We start from the raw sequence: 24,519 nt of genomic DNA, 5'->3' as shown, positions 1-24,519 counted from the left end.
GTTCGATTTGCAAGCGGCATGTGATCGTCTTGTTTTAAGGTTTTCCATGCTTTTACAGTAGTTGTAAAGATGTCAAGTGGTGAAGAGAACTTACTTTTGTTAAACTATCTTCGCCACCGCAAAAAAAAGAAACAGAGGAAATTTTGGGTGCATCCTTATATCTACAAAAACTACAACAGAAGGTTATTTATTGCCGCCAAACAGTTGTCGGAAGATGACTCTAAATTCCACACATTTTACAGAATGTCTAAAAATACATTTAAAGAATTGGTGTTAATTGTAGGTCCTGCCATTCAAAAGCACAATACTAACATGCGTGAGTGTGTTAGTTCAGAAGACTTATGATAACACTTAGGTAAGTAAAAGACGTACTATATCTAGGTGTATGTATGAATCAAATATTACATTAATATTTGTAAGAAACTATGTTGTTACATATTGGTCGAAGAAGGAGAAATGTCATCAGTAGTAACTGTGCTGCAATTACTTCTATGAAATGAAGAAGTGGCAACATCATTGGGCGAAGAATCTGGTGTACCGACTGTATTAATTGAAAATCCACTTGAGGTGTGTGATGCTGATTCGTGGTGGTGATAGTCTATTCTTGAAGTATCATGTATCGGAAAGTGTTGAGTTAGATTATTTTTTCCTTGTTGTCTGATTAACTGTTCGATTAACGTTAGAGTTTGTATTTTGAACGTTCGTAAATTTTTGTCAGATATCCTTTTTACATCAGGTAGTAAACTTAGAAGAAACATCTTTCGATCATCATCTGGTGATTCTAGGGTATTCCTATCTTTTTTTTTTATTTACATACTGTAAAACTGCTTGATCAACAGCGTCACCTTGTCTAATACATTTTTTCTTTTTTCTCTGGCTAGAGATAATTTTCTGAACACGTTTTGATGATTCGATTACTGAACTGTTATTATTTTCTTCAGTATTATTTTCAGCTATGTTTTCGTTTGGCGGTGCTTGAGATGATTCGTTTTCATCTGGCTGCGTCAATACCTCAGTGTCTGGTAGCGAAATATTTCCAGTATTTTCTAAATGTTGTACCGGTCTTATATATGGCAATACAAACTACATAACGTCGTGCTTTTGGTTTTTTTGCGTTTGCTGAAGAGCCAGATGGGGATGGTTTTAGGCTCCGGACAAACCCATTGCGAATGTTCTTCCATTTTTCTTCACAGTCAGCCTCTGCAAAGAGTAAATATTGTTAGAATATGTATACAAGCTAAAATTCAGTTGTTATACATTTTCACTTTTGTTTTTTGTTTTAGGTATTTAGCTACTGGCTGCACATTTGCTGCCCTAGCTTTATATTTTCAAAGAAGTGAACGTACCATTAGATTAATTATAGAAGAAACTACAAATGCCATATGGAATTCGTTAAAAGAACTATATATGGTCAACCAAATAAAGAAAAATAGAAAGATAGGGCACATATATTTTTTGAATTATGGCAGTTACAAAACTATCTAGGGGCGGTCGATGGAAAACACATTAGAATTACAAAATATCCAAATTCAGGATCTTCAAATTTTAATTATAAAAATTATAATTCTGTTATTTTACTGGGTTGCTGTGATGCTGATGGTATCTTTATTTTAATAGAATGTGGGTATGCTGGACGAAATAGTAACGGCAGCATCTTTGGGTGTCGACATTTGGTCGTTGGTTGGAAAGCAACAATACTTTACCACCGTCAACTGAACTTCCTCATGACGAAAGTGACAATAAGTTCACATACTATTTTGCAGCAGACGCCGCATTTCCTCTAAGAAAAAAGGTCATGAGACCATACCCTGAAAGAAATATTAATAATAAAAAGCGAATTTTCGATTACAGACTTAATCGAGGTAGAAAACCTATAGAGTGCACATTTGGAATAAAGATTTCAGGTTTTGGTTGACACCTATCAGATGTCGACAATACGAAACTATTATCTCAATAATCCAGTGTGCTTGTGTATTACACAATTTTATTCGAAAAAAGGACGGTGCATTGTATACAGTACCTTCAGCACTTACTACAACACAAAATATCTCACAAAATGGAAGAAATGTGCCAGACGTGGATAACTTAAATATAGATGAAAATTATTTACCTCAACATTTACGAAATTACTTGGCAAATTAATTTTTATTACAAAATACTGCTTTACCATGGCAATGGAATTTGCCATGGTAAATTTTAAAACACATCTTTTCTGGAGTACTCTTGTAGGGTATTATTATATAAACACTGATAATTTTCAATCAGTTAGACAAATTTTAATATTTGATCCGCCATTCTCATAAAATTCGTTGACGATTCCGCGCCGCTTACGCTTCGTGTACAGTATTTCATAAAGACACAAGTGAGCAGCACGAAAGCGTATGCTTTTAGTACGTCGCATCTAATACGCGTCTATGATGATAGGCTTCGTGTGCAGTATGCCTAATTGTAATAACGAGATGAACAGCGGGAGTATATTGATGTCAGAAGTTAAACCAGGCGGAGCATCACCAGTTTAACCACATTCTTTAATAAAATAAGAAACCATCATCATCATTTTGGGTTTACAATCCTGTGTGGGTCCTACCCTTCTAAAGAATTATTCTCCAGTCGTCTTTATCCATCACCTTCCTTCGCCAAGGGCGTATTCCTGTACTTCTTATGTCTTTATCGCTGTTATCAAGGAACCTTGTTCTGGGTCTTCCTCTTCTTCTCTGATCAATGAGTTTATCAAGCGTATTTCTGTCTGGGACAGTTTCTTTCATCTGCATTACATGACCTACTCACCTCAAACGTCCTAACTTACTTTATTGTACGATATCTGGTTCCTGGTATACTCTATAAAGTTCGAAGTTGTATGGTCTTCTCCTCATTTCGTTGTCATTCACAGCTCCATCGATTCGCTTTAGTACTTTTTTTCTAAACATCTTAACTCATTTTCATTACTTTTTGTTAGTGTTTTTAAACAGTATGTTAGGACTAGACGTATTATTGTTTTGTAGAGTTTTACTTTTGTATTTATCGATTTAAGAAAAATATTGAGGCCAAAATAGCACCTGTTGGCAGTGCAAATTCTGTGGTTTATCTCTGTGGTAGTTTTATTTTTAGTGTTGAGCGCTCCCTGGTATACAATTTCTTTATCTGCTTTAATAACGTCGTTTTCTATAGCGGCGGCCGACCAGGTGAAGTAGGTGAAGGTGAGGTTCACCAAAAAAATAAAATTGTCAAAGAAAATGTCAAATTTTTTTTGCAACTATTTCCGGAATCCCATCGTTTTTTTATAGTTCAGCAAAATGATCGTACGCTCTTGCATCTACATCGGCTAGACGTATGCCAACAATTACAGAGACAAGATGGTCGTCTACTTCAAATTAATCAGTGTAATTATTGGGAAAAATTAAAAGAGGTTTTTGATAATATAATGAATTCTGAAGACTGCAAATCAGTTCAGCTGGCTAAAGGCTTTTTAAGAGATTTAAATGATTTTGAGTCCACATTTTTAGCAACAGTTTTTAGCGACATTTTTCATATAACAGATATTTTATAAAAAGTCCTTAGATATTAATTTTTGTTTAAACCAGATAAGGAGAACTCGTCAATTAATAAGTGATAAAAGAAATGAAGAATTTTTTAATTCTATTTTTGAAAAAGCAAGCACAAAATACAGAGCATTATTTTTTGAAATATATGATCATATTTTAATGGAAATGGATATACGTTTTCAGGATTGTGATAAATTAAAATTCGTAATCTTAGTCGATACAACAAAGTTTGAGTTATACAGTTTGACTTTTCCTTCCGACGCTTTTCAAAATTTATTTGAGTTTTATGGCACACAATTTACTAAACATCAAAGACTTAAAAGTGAGCTCTGCCTTCTTTATGCCGACGAAAATTACAAAAATGTGAATTTGCAAGAATTGGTTATAAAGTTACAACCAATTATTAAAGACATTGTTTCGGAAGCCTATAATTTGTTTTGTTTAATTCTGACAATTCCATCGACACGCGTATCCATAGAAAGAAGTTTTTCGTGCTTAAAAAGATTAAAAACTTTTGCAAGAAACACTTTTTCACAAGATAGACTATCCAGTTTGACTGTTATCGCACTTCATAAAGAACTGTTGAATGAACTTATGCAGAAGCATCCTTTCCACGAGGATATTATTGATAGATTTGCCTCCCTAAAAGACCGAAGGATCGACTTGATTTATAAAAACTAGGTTAGTCAGTTCTATTAGTGTATCTAATACTGCTTTTTTTGTTTAAGTATCTCTTCACTCTCGGTTCTAGTATCATCACCATCATCATTCCGCAACCTCTTGCATCCACTTTTGGATATAGGTATCCTTCATATTCTTCCATTGTTCTCTATCTTGTGCCATCTGTATCGAATTTCCCACTGTTTTTCTCAAGCCATCCATCCATCTTTTTGGTGGTACCTCGGTGTCTTTTATCTTCTCTAGGTCGCCATTCTATGAGTCTTTTGGTCCACCTATTATCATTTAAACGTGCTACATGTCCAGCCCATTTCCATTTGGCTTGTGAAATTTTTTCTATGACATCTGTCACTTTAGTCCTCTCTCTCTCTCTCTCTCTCTCTCTCTCTCTCTCTCTCTCTCTTTCTCTCTCTCTCTCTTTCTCTCTCTCTCTTTCTCTCTCTCTCTTTCTCTCTCTCTCTCTCTCTCTCTTTCTCGCTGTCATCTCGTGAGAGGTTGTTGGTCCTCCATCGGGGTGGCGGATAGAGGAATGCCTCCTAGATATAGGTGGTACCGGGGAAATGAAATACTCGGGGCAGACCAAAACCAGTAAACACTGCAGCGTCTGATTCAGAGTGGCCGGCTGCAATCAGCATCTGACCCAGAGTGGGGGGCTGAATCAAAACTAACCAACCCGTTTTAGCAGGAGTGGTGTTTTAATCGCCAAAAATCCCTCAATGAAATGTCAAGGTTCAGAATTAAAATACCTCAGTAAGCAGAACAAATTGTATCTAGTATAAGTGCCCCAAAAAACTGTTTTCAAGTTATTAGGGCCCTAAACTCTATACATTTTTTTTTAAGGAATATTTAATGAGATTTGGGCGCGAAGTAGGTACCAAAACTCCTTTTGGCTCCGGCAAGCTTTCCTCATTTTCACCACTTTTTTAGGCCACGAGCCGCCGCTGTTTCAGTAACAAGTGGCCGTGGGAATTCTGGTTACGTGCTTATGTTCAGATACTTCGTTTTGTTGATGTTTATTATTTAACCCATTTTTGTAGCCGCTTCTTTTAGTGCTACATACGACTTCGTTTTCCGTTCTCCCAACAATATTGATATCATCCGCATATGCAAAGATTTGCACTCCCTACGGGTCTCCCTGGCAGAGTCCGTTATTTGTTTTAAGAGGTTCAGATGGTGCCCATGGACTCGTACTCTACATTCAACTTTTTCAAGACTTAATTTTTTTAAAATGTAGCAACTGATTTGGTACTCTTAGCTCTTTCATTGCTTTGAACAGTTCTCTTCTATTTAGAGAGTTGTAGACTGTTTTGTAGTTTGTAAATATGTAATGAGTGTCTATGCCATATTCCAGTATTTTTTCTAAAATTTGTTTCAGGATTGCAATCTGATGAATTGCCGATTGCTGATACTTTCCTAGTATTCGTTTTGCATAGGGTGCCATGCGGTGGCATAATATAGTGGGAAATATTTTATACACTGTATTCCCCTGTGGTTAGAGCATTCAAAAAATCTCCTTTCTGTAAGTGGTGCAACGGATTCCAATATTCCAATCACTGGATATCTGTGTCCATATTTCTTTAATGAACTGCTTTTTAACTGCGTCTTTAAGTAAAAGTCTTAAACTTCAAGATTTCTTGGCAGTTCCTCTTTTCTCTCGTCTGCTTTGCTTACCTCATTTCTTTCGTCTTCCAGGTTATCTGGAACGTACATAAAATATACAACGTATGCTAAATATCAATAAATTAACTTGGAAAAGGATACAACCTCACCTTAGCAGCAGCTAACCTTAATATTTATTCAAAAAAGAATTATCATCCTTCTAATGTTTCTTTTTATGTTATAGTTGCAAAGAACACCCTTAAGACCTTCCTTAAATCTTAAAATGCAATATTTTAATGTCAATTTTTATTTGTGAAATCTCTTAATTTCTGTACGTGTTTTTTAATCTATTTGTATGTCAGTTGTTTGTAATATTAAAATGGTTTTTTACAGTGTACTCCTAAGGAGGCCTTAAATAATTGGAGAAATATTGATTGAGTTTTTAGAAAAAACAATTTTATTATACATGATTTAAAACATATATATATATATATATATATATATATATATATATATATATATATATATATATATATATATATATATATATATATATATATATATATATATATATATATATATATATATATATATTGAACTCAGCCATTGAAATAAAGCATTATATAACAAACCTGTTGATTCCAATAAACCGACTTCGCAACTCGAAACTCCGAACTTTTAATTCAATAAGTCAGCCTATCGATTAAAACTTCAGTCCTTTTCCCCTCAAAACTTAGACGACTTCCTGAACTTTCCGACTCGTAAAACTGCCGAAGCGGCGCCGACCTTCGTTTAAATCCAGATAATCTTGGGGAAATGTAAAACTTCCACTCTAGGCGAAGCGTAAACAACTTCAATTTAGAGAATTGCGTATTTCCCATTTCCATACAGGAGACGCCGGTGAGTTGCTGGAAAACTCCTTGGGGTGAAACTCCCGGTTACCAAGGAGACCAACAAATTATCGCCCTCTGTGCGGTATCGCGTGACCGAGCAATATTTGTTGGAAACGTTTTTGGCATGTGATGTATGAGACGGAAAATAGAAAATACTTCAAGATTGAAATGATACAGAATTGCTTTTCCGACAAGCGGCGATTTATTTGTAAAACGTGTTTTAAATTAATTATCTTTACTTTTAGTCAAACGGTTAATGTAGTTTCGTAGAAATTTAATATTTTCCAAATGGTTGATACTGAAGTACACTGGCCGGTAGCTTAATTAATGTCTTTAATTATGAATTTAATGCTCTTTTTCTTCTTCTTCAATTAGGTGTCTTTTCTTCTGCTTTTTTTTATGTACACATGGCTCTGTCTGTTTTTCAATGTGCCTCCAGTAAGTTGTCGTTCCATCGTTTTCATGGTATTCCTACTGATCGTCTTCCTAATCGGGAGGAGCCGTCTCTTGCCGTCTGTACTACTCTATTTGTTGTCATTCGGCTATACAGGGTGGTCCTTAAGTAATTGTACAAAAAGAAACCATAGATTCTACACTTTAAAATATTGCGATTTAAGTCAAATTGCTTTAATAAAATGTTGATATTTAATTTTCACTTTCAATTTCATGTTTGTGAAAATTTATGTACAAAAATTCATAACTGGGTACCATTGATCATCAAAAATTATAATCTGATGCCTACTTTAATGTAGCTGATAGAGGGCGCCACATATGCCACATATGTGGCATACATTTGCACTTAACTTTTTTGCTTTTTAAGTTACCGGTGTTTGTGATAAAAAATATTAAAGATACATTATTCTAACAAAAAAAAGGTATACTTGTTAATAACTTCAAAACTCAACAGTTTTCGAGATAATCGCCTTTTACAAATCAACTACATAATTCAGATTTAACGAAATTACTCCAGGCAACGAAAGAAAATTAGACAAAAACATCAATACTTCTGAATTTTGCTATAAAATGCCTTCAATAAAGTTAATAGTTAACGAAATATTAGATAAAATAAATATTTGTATTAGCAGGATAGAATAGTAGGATTTGACAAAATAACAGAATAATTGGATTTTACATCAAACATTTTACGTTTTGTATTAAATTAAAGTCATAATCAAAATATTTTATTAATAAACCAAATTAAGAAACAGTTAAACTTTTTGTCAAAGTAAGTGTTCGATATGTCCACCATTTTCTTTAATTCATTTGTCAATACATTCCATAAAATATCGTCTCATATTAAATAACATCATTGGTTCTAAAGAAACTGCTGCAGTATTTATAATAAGTATTATAAGTATAATATATAATAAACATAATATAATAATAAAGTATTCGTTTGGGAATTTTATGAATTAAATAATTATATTAATATCTCACCACATGACCAAGGAATATGACTACCACGAACAATCCAACGTTCAGGATGTTCAGGTTGTATTTAATTATGTTCTCACTGTACTTTTCTCTATAATGTGGTGGTGTACCAATCAATAAAATCATTTTATAAAAGATGTAAATAAATCTCACCATTCAAATTACAAGGTAATTCGCATGTCCATAAAAAAATAATTACAAATGGTACCAAACCATACGATATGCATTTTAAACATGAATTTTAAATAAACGTATGGTTTGGAACAATTGGTAATTATTTTTTACGGACATGCGAATTACCTTGTAATTTGAATGGTGAGATTTATTTACATTTTTTATAAAATGATTTTATTTGATTTATTGGAAGAATTGTCATCAAACTTAAGGCGAAATATGTGGTTTATGCAAGATGGTACACCACCACATTATAGAGAGAGGAAAGTGAAAACATACCTAAATACAACTTTCCTGAACGTTGGATTGTTCGTGGTAGTCATATTCCTTGGTCATGTGGTAAGATATTAATATAATTACTTAATGCATAAAAATCCCCAAAGAATACTTATTATTATACTTATAATACTTATTATAAATACTGCAGCAGTTTCTTTAGAACCAATGATGCTATTTGATATGAGACAATCTTTTATGGAATGTGTTGACAAATGAATTAAAGAAAATGGACATATCGAACACTTACTTTGACAAAAAGTTTAATGTTATTTAGTTTAACTATTTCTTAATATGGTTTATAAATAAAATATTTTGATTATGACTTTAATTTACTACAAAACGTAAAATGTTTGATGTAAAATCCAATTATTCTGTTATTTTGTCAAATCCTATTATTCTATCCTGCTAATATATTTCTTTTATTTAATATTTCGTTAACTATTAACTTTATTAAAGGCATTTTATACCAAAATTCAGAAGTATTGATGTTTTTGTTTAATTTTCTTTCGTTGCTTGGAGTAATTGCGTTAAATCTGAATTATGTAGTTGATTTGTAAAATGCGATTATCTCGAAAACTGTTGAGTTTTGAAGTTACTAACAAGTATACTTTTTTTTTGTTAAAATAATGTATCTTTAATATTTTATATCACAAACACCGGTATCTTAAAGAGCAAAAAAGTTAAGGTGCAAATGTATGCCACATATGTTATATATGTGGCGCCCTCTATCAGCTATATTAAAGTATGCATCAAATTATAATTTATGATGTTCAATAGTACCAAGTTATGAATTTTTGATACATAAATGTTCACAAACATAAAAGTTATAGCGAAAATTAAAATTTTAAATTTACACTTTAACACCCTGTATCTTTCTTAATATCAACATTTTATTAAAGCAATTTGGTTTAAATCGTAATATTTTAAAGTGTAGAATCTACGGTTTCTTTTTGTACAATTACTTAAGGACCACCCTGTATATAATCGTTCCATTCTACTCTTCTATTTCTTACCCAGTTCTTGATGTTCTCCACCTTGCATCTACATGGTATATCTGTACTAGCTCCGTCCCATAGTGTCTTGCCATCAATTTTGTGTGTTTTCATCTCTCCTGTTTTTAACATCCTTTTTGTTCTCTCTGTGTTAGGTCGTGTTTCTGCCGCGTATGTCATTATTTGTTAATTCTGTCTTTCATTTTCTTCCCCCTATTTTTATTTCTCCATATTGTTTCATTCAGGCAACTTGACTCTGTTTGCTCTATTCACTTGATCTTCCACTTCAGTTTCGAGCTTTCCGTAGCTAGGTAATGTGATGCCTAGATATTTAAACTCCATCACCTGTTCTATTATCTGACCTTCCAGCTCCAATTTACATCTTAGTAAATTTTCTGTTGTAACCATGCATTTTGTCTTTTTTGGGAAAATTAACATGTTAAATCTCTTGGCGGTAATATTAAATTGGTGCAGCATACGTTGTAAATGTAAAAAAGTAGTTTTGCGTCGTCTGCATAGCAGATTATTTTCTTTTTTTATTTGGTATCCTTTTGAAGTTCTTACTTTCTTTATTATTTCATCCATAAGTTAAACAATAGAGGATTCAACGAATCTCCCTGTATTATCCCTTTGCCAGCTTAAATAGGGTCGGTTAGTTCTTCTTCCTGTAGTTGTAACAATAAATATTTTTTGAAATTGTAATAAATCTAATTATTGTAAGCCAAACTGGTTAATTTTATTTGCCCTAAAGTGGTTTTGTTTTTAAATTTTCCAAGCTCCATTGAATTTGTTTTCCTAATTAAACTTCTTTCTTTGATTTAACTCATTTTTAAAAACACTGAATTGATGTGAAATCTCAGAGGAACCCGTTATAAATTTACTATGATACTCTTGAATGTTTACTAGTTATATTTTACTCTTACCCCTTTTGAGAGCTCTGGGAGTGTTTGGGGCCATATGGACCGATGACATAAAAAGAATACTGTGAGACTAGATATAAGCAGCGTGAAATATAGAAAATTGAAGGATATTGTAGGAAATAGATACAGCCAATGATTCAGAAGTAATATCTTCATTTCGAAGGTTAGCAATCACAAAGGCTATGCGTACTTTTAAGAATGATGTTGTATTAAATGGGTACAAATAGATCGATATTGGTAATGTTGAAAAATGTGCGCACATTTTGTAATAAGCAATGTGTTTTCCTTCCCATTTATCTAGTTTTCCTTCATAATATGTCCCATATTCTGGTTTTTTATTCATCTTAACACCTTGAGATTGATTCTCTGTACTCATGATATTCGTAATATTCTGTACTACATCCTGAGCCCTGGCAAAGGAAACATTAGGTGAAACCTCAAGCCAAAGAAACGAGGAATGGTTTGACCAAGATTGCCAACAAGTAATAAATAGCAATAATATAGCTAGACAGAAATGTCTACAAAGGGATTCCCGATCGAATAGAAAGGCATATGAAGAACTCAGAAAAGATGCAAAGAAAATATGCAGAAGGAAAAAGAGAGAAATGTTAAATAGAAAAATACAACAAATTACAGATTATAATAACAGAAGAGAGGCTAGAAAATTTTACAAGAAAATCAAGCAATGCAACCAAGGATACATAACAAGATCAACAGTTTGCAAGGACAAAAATGGGGCAATTATCAGCGAGAAAGAGGAAATAATGAAAAGGTGGAAGGAGCATTTTCAAGAGCTGTTAAACCCAGAAAAAGAACAAAACGAAGATGAAGAGATAATTCACCACACAGCAGAACAACTAGTTGAGCAACCAACATTGGAAGAAACGATAAACGTCATAAAACATCTAAAAAATAACAAAGCACCTGGCACAGATGGAATAACTGCAGAACTGATAAAGAATGGTGGACATGCGCTATGGAGGCGTATCCATAAACTAATCGACCGCATATGGACACTAGAAGTCATCCCAGAAGATTGGAAAGTGGGAATCATACTTCCTATGTACAAAGGGAGAGACAAACGACTCTGCAAAAATTATAGGGGCATCTTCTTCTTTCAGTGCCTATTCGTTCCGAATATTGGCAATCATTCTGGCTATAATTATTTTATTGACTGATGCTTTAAATAGATTCGTTGTTGTTGTGGAGAACCATTTCCTCAGGTTCTTCAACCATGATATTCTCCTTCTCCCAATTCCTCGCTTTCCGAATACTTTACCCTGTAGGATTACCTTCAGTAATCTGTATTTAGTGCTGTTTCTCATTATATGTCCGAGATATTCCAACTTTCTCCTTTTAATGGTATACATCACCTCTCTTTCTTTGCCCACTCTTCGTAATACGGTCTCGTTGGTTATCTTGTCTGTCCATGATATCCTTAGAATTCGCCTGTATAGCCACATCTCGAAGGCTTCAAGTTTTTTCTCCATTGCTTCAGTTAGTGTCCAGGATTCAACTCCGTAATACAATATTGAGAAGATATAACATCGTAGGAGCCTTACTTTTATCTCCAGATTAAGATTGTGGCTTTTAAAGAGTTTGGCCATGTTATTGAATGCACTCCTAGCCTTCTCTATTCTACATTTTATTTCCTGTAAGTGATCCCATTGTTCATTTACTGTTGTTCCAAGATAGTTATACTATTTTACTCGGTCCACTGGTGTATTATTGATAAGTAGTTGAGCGTCTCTAACTTAATTTTTATTTATAGGGGCATAACAGTTTTAAATGTCATCTACAAGATATTATCAGGAATTATATATAGCCGCCTGGAATCGTTTTCGGAGGAGATTATTAGTGAATACCAATGTGGCTTCAGACCAAAGAGGTCAACTATAGACCAAATACATATGTTAAGAGGTATACATGAAAAATGTGTTGAATATAACATACCTATTTACAACTTGTATATCGATTTCAAACAGGCGTTTGATGGAGTAGATCGACAAAAGATGTTAAAGCAACTATCTATGTTAGGGATACCCAATAAGTTGGTTAAACTTATACGAATGACTCTGGAGGGTTCCAAAGCTATGGTGAGAATAGATGGAGATATGACGCAGGCCTTTGATATTGAAAATGGAGTTAGACAAGGGGATGCCTTATCAACAACACTTTTTAATCTAACTTTAGAAGCAGTTGTTAGAAAACTGGATGTAAACGGCTGTATTAATATAAGATCTATGCAAATATGCGCATATGCGGATGATGTTGCCATAATAAGCCGCAACAAAAGGGTATTGTGCGAAAAAGTTATAGAACTGAAACGAGAAGCTGCTACGTTTGGTCTATATATAAATGAAAGCAAAACAAAATATATGGAGTGCACAAAATCGAATGAACATGAGAATCTGAAGGTAGACAACCATACCTACAAATATGCCTCCACTTTTCCCTACCTAGGCTCAATAATAAATGACAACAACAACATCAGTCAAGAAATACAAGCACGGATTCTTAGCGGTAATAAGTGCTTTTATGCATACAAAGACTTAATGAAAAGTAAGTTACTGAATCGTGAGTCTAAGCTGAGAATCTACAAAACAGTAATTAGACCAGTGGTCACATATGGATGTGAAACGTGGACCCTCTCAACCACTGATGAAAATCAACTGAGAATATTTGAGCGCAAAATACTAAGGAAGATATTTGGACCAACCCAATGCAGCGATAGTTCGTGGGGAATTAAAATGAACCACGAGCTGGATGAACTAATGCAGAGCGCAGATATTGTCAGATTTGTAAAATCACAAAGACTAAACTGGCTTGGTCACCTAGAAAGAATGCCAGATAATCGAGCTGTAAAAGTAGTTCAGAGATGGAAGCCCCAAGGAAACAGAACAAGAGGAAGACCCCGTAAAAGATGGATACGAGGGAGAGAAGACGACGTAGAGAGGGATCTTAAAACCATGAACATCATGAAAAACTTCCATATTATTCATATTGTTTTTCTTTGGTGTCCATATTTTTATGCTGTAGTACAACACTGACATGATATAATCTCTTATAAGCCGCATTTCAATGCTTAGAGTGAGATCTCGACTAAAAACACTACTATAATTTTTATAAATGTGCTTTGGACTTTTTCAATTTGGATTTTATTTTATTTTAAACGCAGAATATGGAAAGAATATGTATTCTTTTATTGATATTTAAAACTTTTATTCCAAACAACGATCTAATTCTACAGAAAATGTGTTTATACCTCGTTTCGAAATAAGGACAGTAGCAAAAAAAAAATAAATAGTTGATATACATTAACAAACTCATAGACTCTCTTGAATCTAGCTCGCTATTAAGTTTCTTTTAGTTCGAGGTCTTGTTTTTGGGTCTTTATCACACATGCACAGTGTGTACGAAGAGTGCTGCAAACAAAATACAATTAAAAGCGTTTCAAGAACATTTTTCTTGGATGTACTAAAAAATAAAAATATTAAAATACATAAGCCTCGCAAAGACCACTGCGATGTATTTTGCGGGTATAAAGTAAAAACAGTTGCTCTAGATGTATATCAGAACCATATCGTGATGAAAAATGAAGCAAGAGAGGCAAAAAATGCAGCTAAATCTGAAACTGATGATTCGCACTTAGTGTTGACTATAGATCTCCAAAGTGTTTTGCTCTGCCCCAAGACTGAAGCTTCAAGAATGTTTTATAAGCCAAAACTTCAGCTTCACAATTTTACAGTTTTTGAATTAAATAACAAAGATGTTTCATTATATGTGTGGCATGAATCAAATAGCGGCGTATCTTCTAACGAGTTTACATCATGTATTGTGGATTTTCTTTTATCAAAATTAGATATATACAAAAAATTTACAATTATATCCGATGGATGTAATTATCAAAATCGCAATAAGGTACTAGCTAGTGTTTTAAGCGATTTGGCAATTCAGAAAAATATTTTAAGCCAACAGCTGTTCCTTGAGAAAGGCCATACAATGATGGAATGCGACAGCGTTCGTGCTACACTTGAAAAATATATTGTACCTCCCATAAATTCTCCTAGTGACTAGATAGCTCAAATGAGAAATGCGCGGTCAAAACAACCTTATAATATTAAAGTTTTGGACCACAGCTTTTTTTTAATTTTGAGACATTGAGAAATAACATTATTCAAAGACCAACCCGGCTATATTTACGTCCTATTCCAATAACCGAATCGAAATGGAAATGCCTACAAGACCTTAAACTCGTGTTAGAAAGAGATCATCATAGTTTTTACGATAACCTACCTTACCAGCCGGATAAGAAAACAAAAAAATAAACATTAAACTTAGTTAAACCTCCTATGTGTCATTTTCAAGTATATTAAAAACTCGTACGTGTATATTTTACTTTAAATATTAAAGTTTTGTTTCAAAATTACATTTGCTTGTTTTGTTATTGTGTTACGGCGTTAAGAAAAGCAAAAAAAAATAAAATTATAACACTATAAAATGTCATCAAGTTGTATTATTTTTACATAAACGTGTTTTCTTTGTGTCCTGAAAATTTTAGGTTTCAACACATAGAAGATATTTCCACGGTAGCAACGTTATATTACATTACAGGTATTTATTAACTGGTCAATCGTTTAGAAGTTTGGCGTTTACTTTCCGCATGGGAGTCGCAACAGTTTCAGAAATTGTTAGAGAAATGCTTAAAATAATCTGGGAAACACTTCAACCGATACACATGATAATCCCCAGAGAAGATGATGTTAGGAAAGTAGCAGACGATTATTATAATCTTTGGAACTTTCCTAACTACATCGGCTTCATCGACGGGAAACATATTAGATTAAACTGCCCTGCTCATTCTGGCACAACATTTTATAACTATAAAAAATATTTTTCAATTGTTTTGCAAGGATTGGTTGATGCTAATTATAGATTTATAAACATTGATGTTGGAGGTTACGGCAAACAGAGTGATGGAAACTTTTAGGTCTTCAGCCTTGTTTTTGTACTTGTTAGATGAGCCCAACGAATGTGCTTTACCAAACTCAGACATCACTGTACCCCATGTTATCATAGGTGATGAAGCCTATCCACATCTGCGCCCTGTTTCCTACAGGGCGTAGATGTTTATTTGATGTTTTCTCAACTCCTTTTCTATTTTTTGATCTCTGTTGTTAGGGCTTTTTATGTTCCAAGTAGCCACTCACATTCTTTTTTTCGTTTTCCAGTTCGACATTCTTCTTCTCTGTTGTTAACGTATTTTCCGTTCTATACGAGTCTGTTCACCGGTTTTTGAGTGTTTGTTATTTTTTTATGTATGGCAGACTGCTAACCTAACCCTACCACCTTTCTCCTTTATCTGGGATTGCGACTGGTAGTAATAGAGGATAACTGGTAGTAATAGAGGAACAACAAACACAAATGACAACAAATTAGAGCAAGAAGTTGAAACGAGAATAATGGCAGGAAACAGATCTTTCTTTGCAATGCAACATCTAATGAAGTCAAAACTTCTTTCACGAGATACAAAAATCCGGATATATAAGACCATAATACGACCAGCAGTCGCGTATGGAAGTATACAATAACGAGCTAGAGTCTCTATTCGGAAAAGAAAATCTAGTCAGATATATAAAGGCCAATAGACTCAGATGGGCAGGGCATGTGATATGCAGTAACGATAATCGCCTTATAAACAATGTGTTCTGGGAAAGGCCAGAGGGAAGAAGGTCTGTAGGGCGGCCTAGAAAAAGGTGGAAAGATGCAGTCAAAGAAGATCTAGAGAAAATGGGAGTGCGACAATGGGAATTACTGGCACAGGACCGACAAACATGGAAGGCAATAAAAAACGCGGCAAAGACTCACGAAGAGTTGTAGCGCCATTGATGATGATGATGATGAGTAATAGAGGATGAACTACTTCATTTGCCCAGTAACTACTTATGATATAAATCCGTCTGCCAGTGTACATAACTATACGGAATCCAGTTTTTCGTCGATTTTGAAATACAAAGTTTAAAGAAGCCGTGCTATAATAGCTAAATTACAGCTCAGTTGTTTTACAAGTACTTTCGAAGAGACAACCTTGGCAATGCAAGTGTAATCAATCATAATTTTCGCCACTCTCGCCCGTAACAAAACGAAAGAAGATCGTGTAAAATAAAATGTTTCCATATTCAATCATATAATAGAAATAGAAACTCAGCTACTGGTCGATATCTTGCCGTAATAATATTAAACTTAATTGGTTCTAAAAATTTCATTGCTTATCTCTAAATAAAAATAGCCCCAACACAGATATTTAACGATTTCTGGCTGCCAGCCAATCGTATGCGAGAATTTAACGATCGTCGTCAATTTATTTCTTTCATCGCTGGTAGTTAATGATGCCTATCAATTTAATACGCTACCAAGGTAACAATTACCTACTTGGGAATGTTAATTGATAAGACACAAATAAACTTGTCACTGAAGGTCGTCAAAAAAGTACCATACCTTGAGCCTGAATGCGGTTTTGCGAGGTATGATTACCATATTCTGAATTTTAAAATATTTAAATAATTCAGTAGATATGCTGGTATAATTTTAATATTAATACGGTTTTCTGTCGAGATTGTACATTAAAATAATGATCATTTATACACACTGATGGACAAAATTACTCAAATACTTTCATAATTATAACTTTAACACTAATAACATTTAAATGAAACTTTAACTTTAAAAATAACATTGGGTATACTCAGGGCCTGACTGGCTCAACACCCTCTCTTCCAAACTTTTGAAATCTTAACGCATGTAAAGTAAATCCATATTATTTATGAATTATTGTTTTGTTAACTTTACTTTTAATTTAAATATATAAACTACATATTAGCCAAGGCGTAGTCCGGTCGTCAAAGATTTGACGTCTAAAAATCATAAAAACTAGCTGAATTTCGCCGAGAATATTAATTTTGCGACCCCAAAAAAAAAATACAAAAAAGTTTGCCACTTCTAACCCCGGGCTTCGCCCTTAAACCACCCTCTTGTAAAGTTGGTCTCTCGACAGGGGATCATTAAAGATAGGAAATCTGACGTGGCCGTATACGTTGTGAATCGAGGAGCTGGCATTACCAGACACTCCGTTAAGAATGGTTATGTTAAGTTATATGTCGGAAACCTGGTAGTGTATAATTCCTATGTTTCACCAAACATCCCGCTTCGAGTATATGAAGAGTACATTGACTCGATTATGCAAGAGGCTAGGATGGAGCCTGTAACGGTCGTCATAGCTGGTGACCTGAATGCGAAGGATCGTCCATGGAACCCACGACACATAAATGCATGGTGGGGATAAAATGCACCCTTGACGCACTCCTCGTTCTATGTTCATGTACTTGGTGTTTCCGTTCTCTGTTCGAACGCATCCTGTGTGGTTCCAGTATGTACTACTTATGATAGTGTTACGATAAATATCATGGTCTAAAATAACTGTAAATATTATGACTAATTCCGTTTTGTTGTAGAAATTTCGGCTAAGGATCTAGATGAATCATCCGATTCAGGTAGGCCGAAATAAAACCGGTCTGAGATTCTGGGGAGATCGCCGCCGTTCTCGAATAACAGAAATTCATACCGCGCCCGCGATTTTAATTGTTGCGCTCGGCTCTATAAATTATGTATTATTCTTTAAATAAATTGATATAAATTATTGTGCTTTTTAATAAATTAAAATAAGAACCTTTTAATAAAGACATTATAAATTAAATAAAGACATAAATAAATTTCATTACAATAGCTATGTCGTGTTCGTCCAACCCTACTTCTTTTAGCACCTCGATCAATTTTCCGTGTTTGATGCGGTCAAAGGCTTTTCTATAATCGACAAAGCACAGATACAGCCGTTTTTAAACCTCAAGATACCTTTCTGCCATCAGTGTATCCCATAATTGCTTCTCTAGTACCCTTTCTAAAGCCATATTGAGAACGACTCAGGTATTCTTCACACTTATTTTGAATTCGGTTATAAATTATTCGCATAAAAATCTTAGCGGCATAACTCATTAGGGATACAGTTCGATGGCACTCACATTTCCTTGCTTTTTGTTTTTTAGGAAGAGCTATATATGTGGATGTTAGCCAGTCATGCGGTATTATGCCATGTTCATATATAATGTTGTAAAGGGATGTTATAATTTCCTGACAGCATTATCACTTAGGTGTTTAAAATGTTCGGCTGTTATTAGGTCTTTGCCGGGTGCCTTGTTTTTCTTTGCGTCTTTTATTGCCTGCAAAACTTCTTCGGTGAGAATGTTTAATTTTTCATCTGTATCTATTTGTGGGGGTTCTTCTGTTCTCTAATCACCAAACAAATCTTTAAGATATTACTCCCATATTTCTTTCTGTTTTTCAGGGTCCAATTCCATTTGGTTTTTTTTGTTTGTTACAATCGATAAGTGTTTGGGTTTCCATATTCCAGCTACTTCTTTAACCTTTCTGTGTAGTTCTCTATCTTTGTGCTTCATATGCAGATCTTCTACCTCTTTACATTTTTCTTTCATCCACTCTTCCTTAGCTACATTTATTTTTTTCTCAATTTCCCTGTTGAGTTCTTTGTATCTTGTTAGGTTTTTGTTTTTACCATCCGTCTCCTCTCCATAATTTGTAATATTTTGTTTGTCATCCATGGTTTTCTTTGTTTACGGTTTTCTTTCTGTATACTTTGATCTGCTGCCTCCAAGACAGTATTTTTAATTTTCCCCCACATGTCTTTAATGTTTTCTTTTATTGTCTTCTCCTTAGTGGGAGCTATTGTCTTAGACTCTAACTGCGTGTCTACCATGTCTTCATACTTCTGTTGCTGTCCTCGGTTAGCACTACTTCATGCTATTCTCTGACTGGGTTTAGCCTTGTCTACTCTTTTAAGTTTAATCGGATGGTTGCGACTACAGGATTGTAGTCTGAATTTATGTCACAGTTTGGGTACGTTTTTACATTTAGAATACCATTACGGAACCTTTCGTTAATTGTAATGTAGTCGATTTGGTTCCTCGCAATATTTCCTTCGCAATCTTGAGGAGACCCCCACGTATATAGACGTTTTCTAGGTAATTTAACCATGTGTTAAGAACCACTAGGTTGTTCTCTTGGCAAAATTCAACAAAGCGTGTTTCTCGTTTGTTCCTGGTCTCTAAACCATATGGGCCGATGATCGATTCGACTTTTTCTACTCCTACTTTGGCAGTCCAATCTCCCATAAATATGTTGAGGTCGTCTGATTTCATGTGTTTTTTGATCTTTTCAATATCGGAATAGAAAATCTCATGATCTTCGTCTGGGCTGTCTGATGTCGGTGCGTATATTTGTATTATATTGATGTCCGATGGTTGTCCATTTAATTTGATAATTATTAATCTGTCGCTGACTGGTAGGAAACTTTTTATGTGTTGTTTTATGGATGCTGTTACCAACACTCCTACACCTGACTGGGCATTATCATCTTTGCCTGCATAATAAAAACGGTTGCCATTTACTGTATCTACATATCCTTCTCCTTTCCATCTCACCTCGCACATACCAAGTATGTCTCACTTCATTCGTCTCGTTTTCAGCATTTGCTAGTTTGCCTGCTCTATATAAAGTTTTAACATTCCACGTAGCAATTTGAAGTTTCCTTCCGGGGATTCTTAGCACCCCTTGACGATTGAACGCCTGCCGGAAACTAGGGGCCATGTTTTGATTTTGACTTGCCATATTAACTATCTTGGGAATTTAATGCGATGGGTTCCCACTTCCCTTTCGCATCCTATGCTGTTGACGACGGGATGTCGTTCATCCGCCTTTGGGGATGATTTCTCCTCCCCAGGACTAGAGGGTGCCCTTGCGTCATTCCTAAGAATAACGTTGAATTCTTATACCAGCAAACACTCGGTCCCTATCTGCGTCAGCCACCTAAGCTATCTACTTAAATGTTGCCCGTCTTCTACCTCGTAGAGGTGCAGATTATGGGTTTCCCTTCATTGAGATAAAAAGACCATAAAGGCATTTCTTGATACTCTCCAGTACTTTTAGAAGATCTTTAGTTTGTAATGTGAGATAAATGAAAAGGAAGCACAATGCCAGGTGGGGCTGAAAAAGCTGAAAGTGTTCAGACCTGCTGTAAACAAACTGTTGTGAGCAAAAATAATTGCCATCGTTCAATGAGGATATATTACTAAAAGAAAAATATTGTAAAATTTTTAAAGTTTTAACTATGGACGTCATGCGTAAACATACAGGATTTAGATACTACGACATTTTGTTCTAATTATCTACAACACAAAGCTCTCAATAAACCTTAATGTAACGATTATACATTTACATTCAATTTAACTTTTACCCGTTCATAAATACTCCGAGGAGATGTGAGATAAAACAGATTTCAACGATGGCATTCCAACCGTGAACTCGCCAACAAACAATAACGCACTGCAGTCTAGACAGTAATTTAAATTGTTATTCAAAAATCCTTTGAAGTACATACACATATTAATTTATTTACGAACAGTACTCATTTCGTATTCATACGGCCCATTATTTGATTTAATAGTCCATGAAATATACAAGGCGATGTATGTAAGATGTGTTTTGAAGTGTTGTAACTACATTGCTGTATTTATAATTAAAATAGTTATAGTAGAGAGCATAACTCCTTAGCTTCAAAGAATATGTGGGAAAAAACAATTCTTATTTTTCATTTAGTTTTTTAGTAATAAATGGGTAATACAATAACATTAATCGAAGATTACGAAAATTAAGGATTTACTATCAACTGCTTCTTCTTCCTTTCTATAAACAATTATAATTAGAGTTAGATTAACCAATAATTTGAACAGTCGATATCTTCTAGCAAGATTAAGGGAACCGAATATCTTGAAAGCCATTAAACTACATCTTGTTTTTCTACACGACCAACCTGCTTCAGTATGTTACGGAGGATCAGGAAGGATACGGAGGAACTTTTTCTAAAATTGATAATAAAAAGTTTCAACTTTCTGAGTAACATTTTTCATTTATTTTTTCGAAATGTCATAATTTTTTGTCCGTGAAAAAAGTAAAAAAATTTGGGGATCAAGTTGTTTTTTGTATCAGTTGGTAGCAGTTATCATAAATTTCAAGGTAAATGGCTTTGTGTCAACTAAAATACTTCTATTTGGATAGTGAGTGGAGAAAGAAATAGATCAGAACATTCTAGAAGACCCAAAAAATGTTCCCGGAAAATACGTTCAGCTGCTCTAAATACTGAATCATTATCACCGGTAAACGAGACACCTGATGAGACAAAACGAAATCCCACAGAAGCGCCAAAAGAAAACTGAAGCTCGGAAACTAAAACCAAATTCAGATTGGCAAAAATGTAGGTCAGACTTTATAAAAAGCTTTGGGGATAATACGGATTTTGTACAAGCTAAAGAACAAATAAGCCAGTCGCTAAAGGTAAAAACTCCTGTAGAGGTGTTCGAGATGCTATTTGATGACGACATTATGTGTGATATAATACAACAATCTGTCATATATGCTGGACAGAATAACAGGCATAACTTTACGTTCTCGGTGGATTTTTGGAAGAAATTTTCTGAGATTTTTGATGCTTACCGGTCATCATTCGTTACCTCAAGAACAAATGTATTGATGTGAAGATGAGGGTTTATAGTTTATGTATAGACAGTGTAAGAAAATGTTTATCAAGAAACAGGTATTTAGAAATAAAAAGAAATTTACATTTCAATGATAATGCTTCTCTACATACAAAGTCACGTAAACCAGATTTTAAAATTAGTCCGTTGAAAGTGGGTATTGTTTTCATACCGAATTATACACTAGAAAAAGGAATGATGACCATTAAGTCTAAGATTTAGGAGCATCTGTGATCTCTCTCTCTCTCTTGTCGTTTCCTCATTGCTGAGGATCGTGATTTCCTACAATGCGGGCTGTCAATTCTCTCCATCTCTTGCGATTTTGGGCTGCTCTCATGGACTCGGAAAACGTCTCTCCAGTGGCTTTCTGTACTTGATCTGACCATCGGATAGGTGAGCGTCCTCTGCCTCTACGTCCTTCTACGTTTCCGCACACAATTAGTCTTTCTAAGTTGTCATTGTCTCTTCTCGCAATGTGGCCAAAAAACTTTAAAACATTTGCAAGACACTGAGAGGAGAGTCTGGTCTGAATGTTTAGCTCTTCAAGAATCGACTGATTGGATCTGTGCTCCGTCCACGAGACGCGTAGCATCCTAGATCCTAGATACGTGAACTCGTCTACTTTCTCGAATTGATTTAGGGCGCCTGTTGTTTGGAGGATATTCGCGTGGTCCACAATCATGATTTTTGTTTTCTGATTACTAATCTTGAGCCCACACTTGTTGCTTTCGGTTTCTACTCTCTTTATCAGTCTCGACATCTCCTCTTCAGATGTTGCTATCAGTGTTGTATCGTCTGCGAATCTTAAGTTTGAGATCTTTTTTCCTGCAATGGAGATGCCGCCTCTCCATCCATCGAGTGCGTTCCTCATTATGTATTCTCCATATAAATTGAACAGGTCTGGAGATAGTATGCACCCTTGTCGTACACCTCTGCTGGTTTTGAAGGTATCAGATTGCTGGTTTTCAATTCTTATTTTAACTGAGTTATCTTCGTATAAGTTTTTAATTAATATTGCCAAATGATCTGGAACTCCCATCTCATGAAGAACTGTCCAGAGAACTTTCCACTTCACACAATCAAATGCCTTTTGGTAGTCTAGAAAACAGATTATTATTGGAATTTTAAATTCGCGGGCCTTTTCTATGAGCTGCCGCATATTAAGGATTTGCTCTCTCGTACCCTTCCCTTTGACAAAGCCTGCTTGTTCTTGGGGAATTTGTTTGTCTAAGTATTGTTGCAAACGGCGTTTAATGATTCTTAGTAATATTTTGCTTGGATGGGAAATCAGTGAGATGGTACGATAATTACTACACTTTGTAGTTGTTCCTTTTTTATGGATTGGTATGCACAATGATGTGCGCCATTCTCTGGGCCACTTTCCGCATCTCCAAATTTTATTACAAAGTTTCCACATTATGTAACATCCTTTGTCTCCCATGTTCTGAAGGAGCTCTCCCGTGATATCATCGCAGCCAGGGGATTTATTCTTCTTGAGGTGAGTTACAGCTTCTTCAATCTCGGACAGCAGAATTTCAGGTTCAGGGTTGTATGCGATGTTTTCGAGGGCTGAAGTGTGGCCTAGATTTACGTGTTCTTCCATGTAGAGCTCTGAACAATAGTTTTTCCATGTTTCCAACACTCCGTCGATATCACTTATGATAATACCATGTTTGTCCTCTATTGCATAGTTCTTGGGTTTAAATTCTCTCGCAAGAATTTTCACTTTCCGGAAGAGGTCTTTGGTTTCATTTCGATATCCGTGATTTTCTATTTCTTGACAGATTTCAGAGATGTATTCTTGTTTGTCTTTTCGGCATCTTCGTTGAATATCTCTGGAGAGAGCTTTATATGTCTGTTGATCACAGGGGCCAACTTTAAGTTGCTTTCTTTGTTCAATCACTTTCCACGTGTTTCTGCTGATCCACAGTTTAATGCGTGATACTGAATAATATATCTGTTAATCAAAAAACCCTCAAACCACGTCTTCTATTTTGACAATGTTTTCATTAGTTTTAACTTGATGAAGATTTACCGGAAAAAATAGCAGCCACCGGTACAGTGAGATCTAACAGAATAAACAATTATCCGCTGAAGTCAGAAACCGACTTGAAGAAGAAAAACCGAGGTGTCATAGATTATGGATTTGATACTAAAAATTAAGTGTTTGGTGTCATATAAAAAGACAATAAATGTATCAGAATGTTGTCAAAACACCAAGGGATGAGTCCATTAGATAAAGGAAATCGATGGTCACGGACTGAAAAAACCAGATCAACATTACACAACCTCACTATATACATAATTACAATATATTCATGGTTGGCATGGATAAATTGGATTGGTAC

The 24,519-nt window shown here is 34.8% G+C and overlaps 1 pseudogene; it reads left to right on the top strand.

Annotated features, from left to right (window-relative positions):
- Positions 1–69: 69 nt before the first annotated feature.
- On the top strand, positions 70–15,501 carry LOC140446688 (uncharacterized; annotated as a pseudogene).
- Positions 15,502–24,519: the final 9,018 nt, after the last annotated feature.

Source organism: Diabrotica undecimpunctata, chromosome 7 (genome assembly GCF_040954645.1).
Source record: "Diabrotica undecimpunctata isolate CICGRU chromosome 7, icDiaUnde3, whole genome shotgun sequence".
In the NCBI taxonomy this organism is placed as follows: domain Eukaryota; kingdom Metazoa; phylum Arthropoda; class Insecta; order Coleoptera; family Chrysomelidae; genus Diabrotica; species Diabrotica undecimpunctata.
This window is presented reverse-complemented; position numbering and strand designations above follow the sequence as displayed.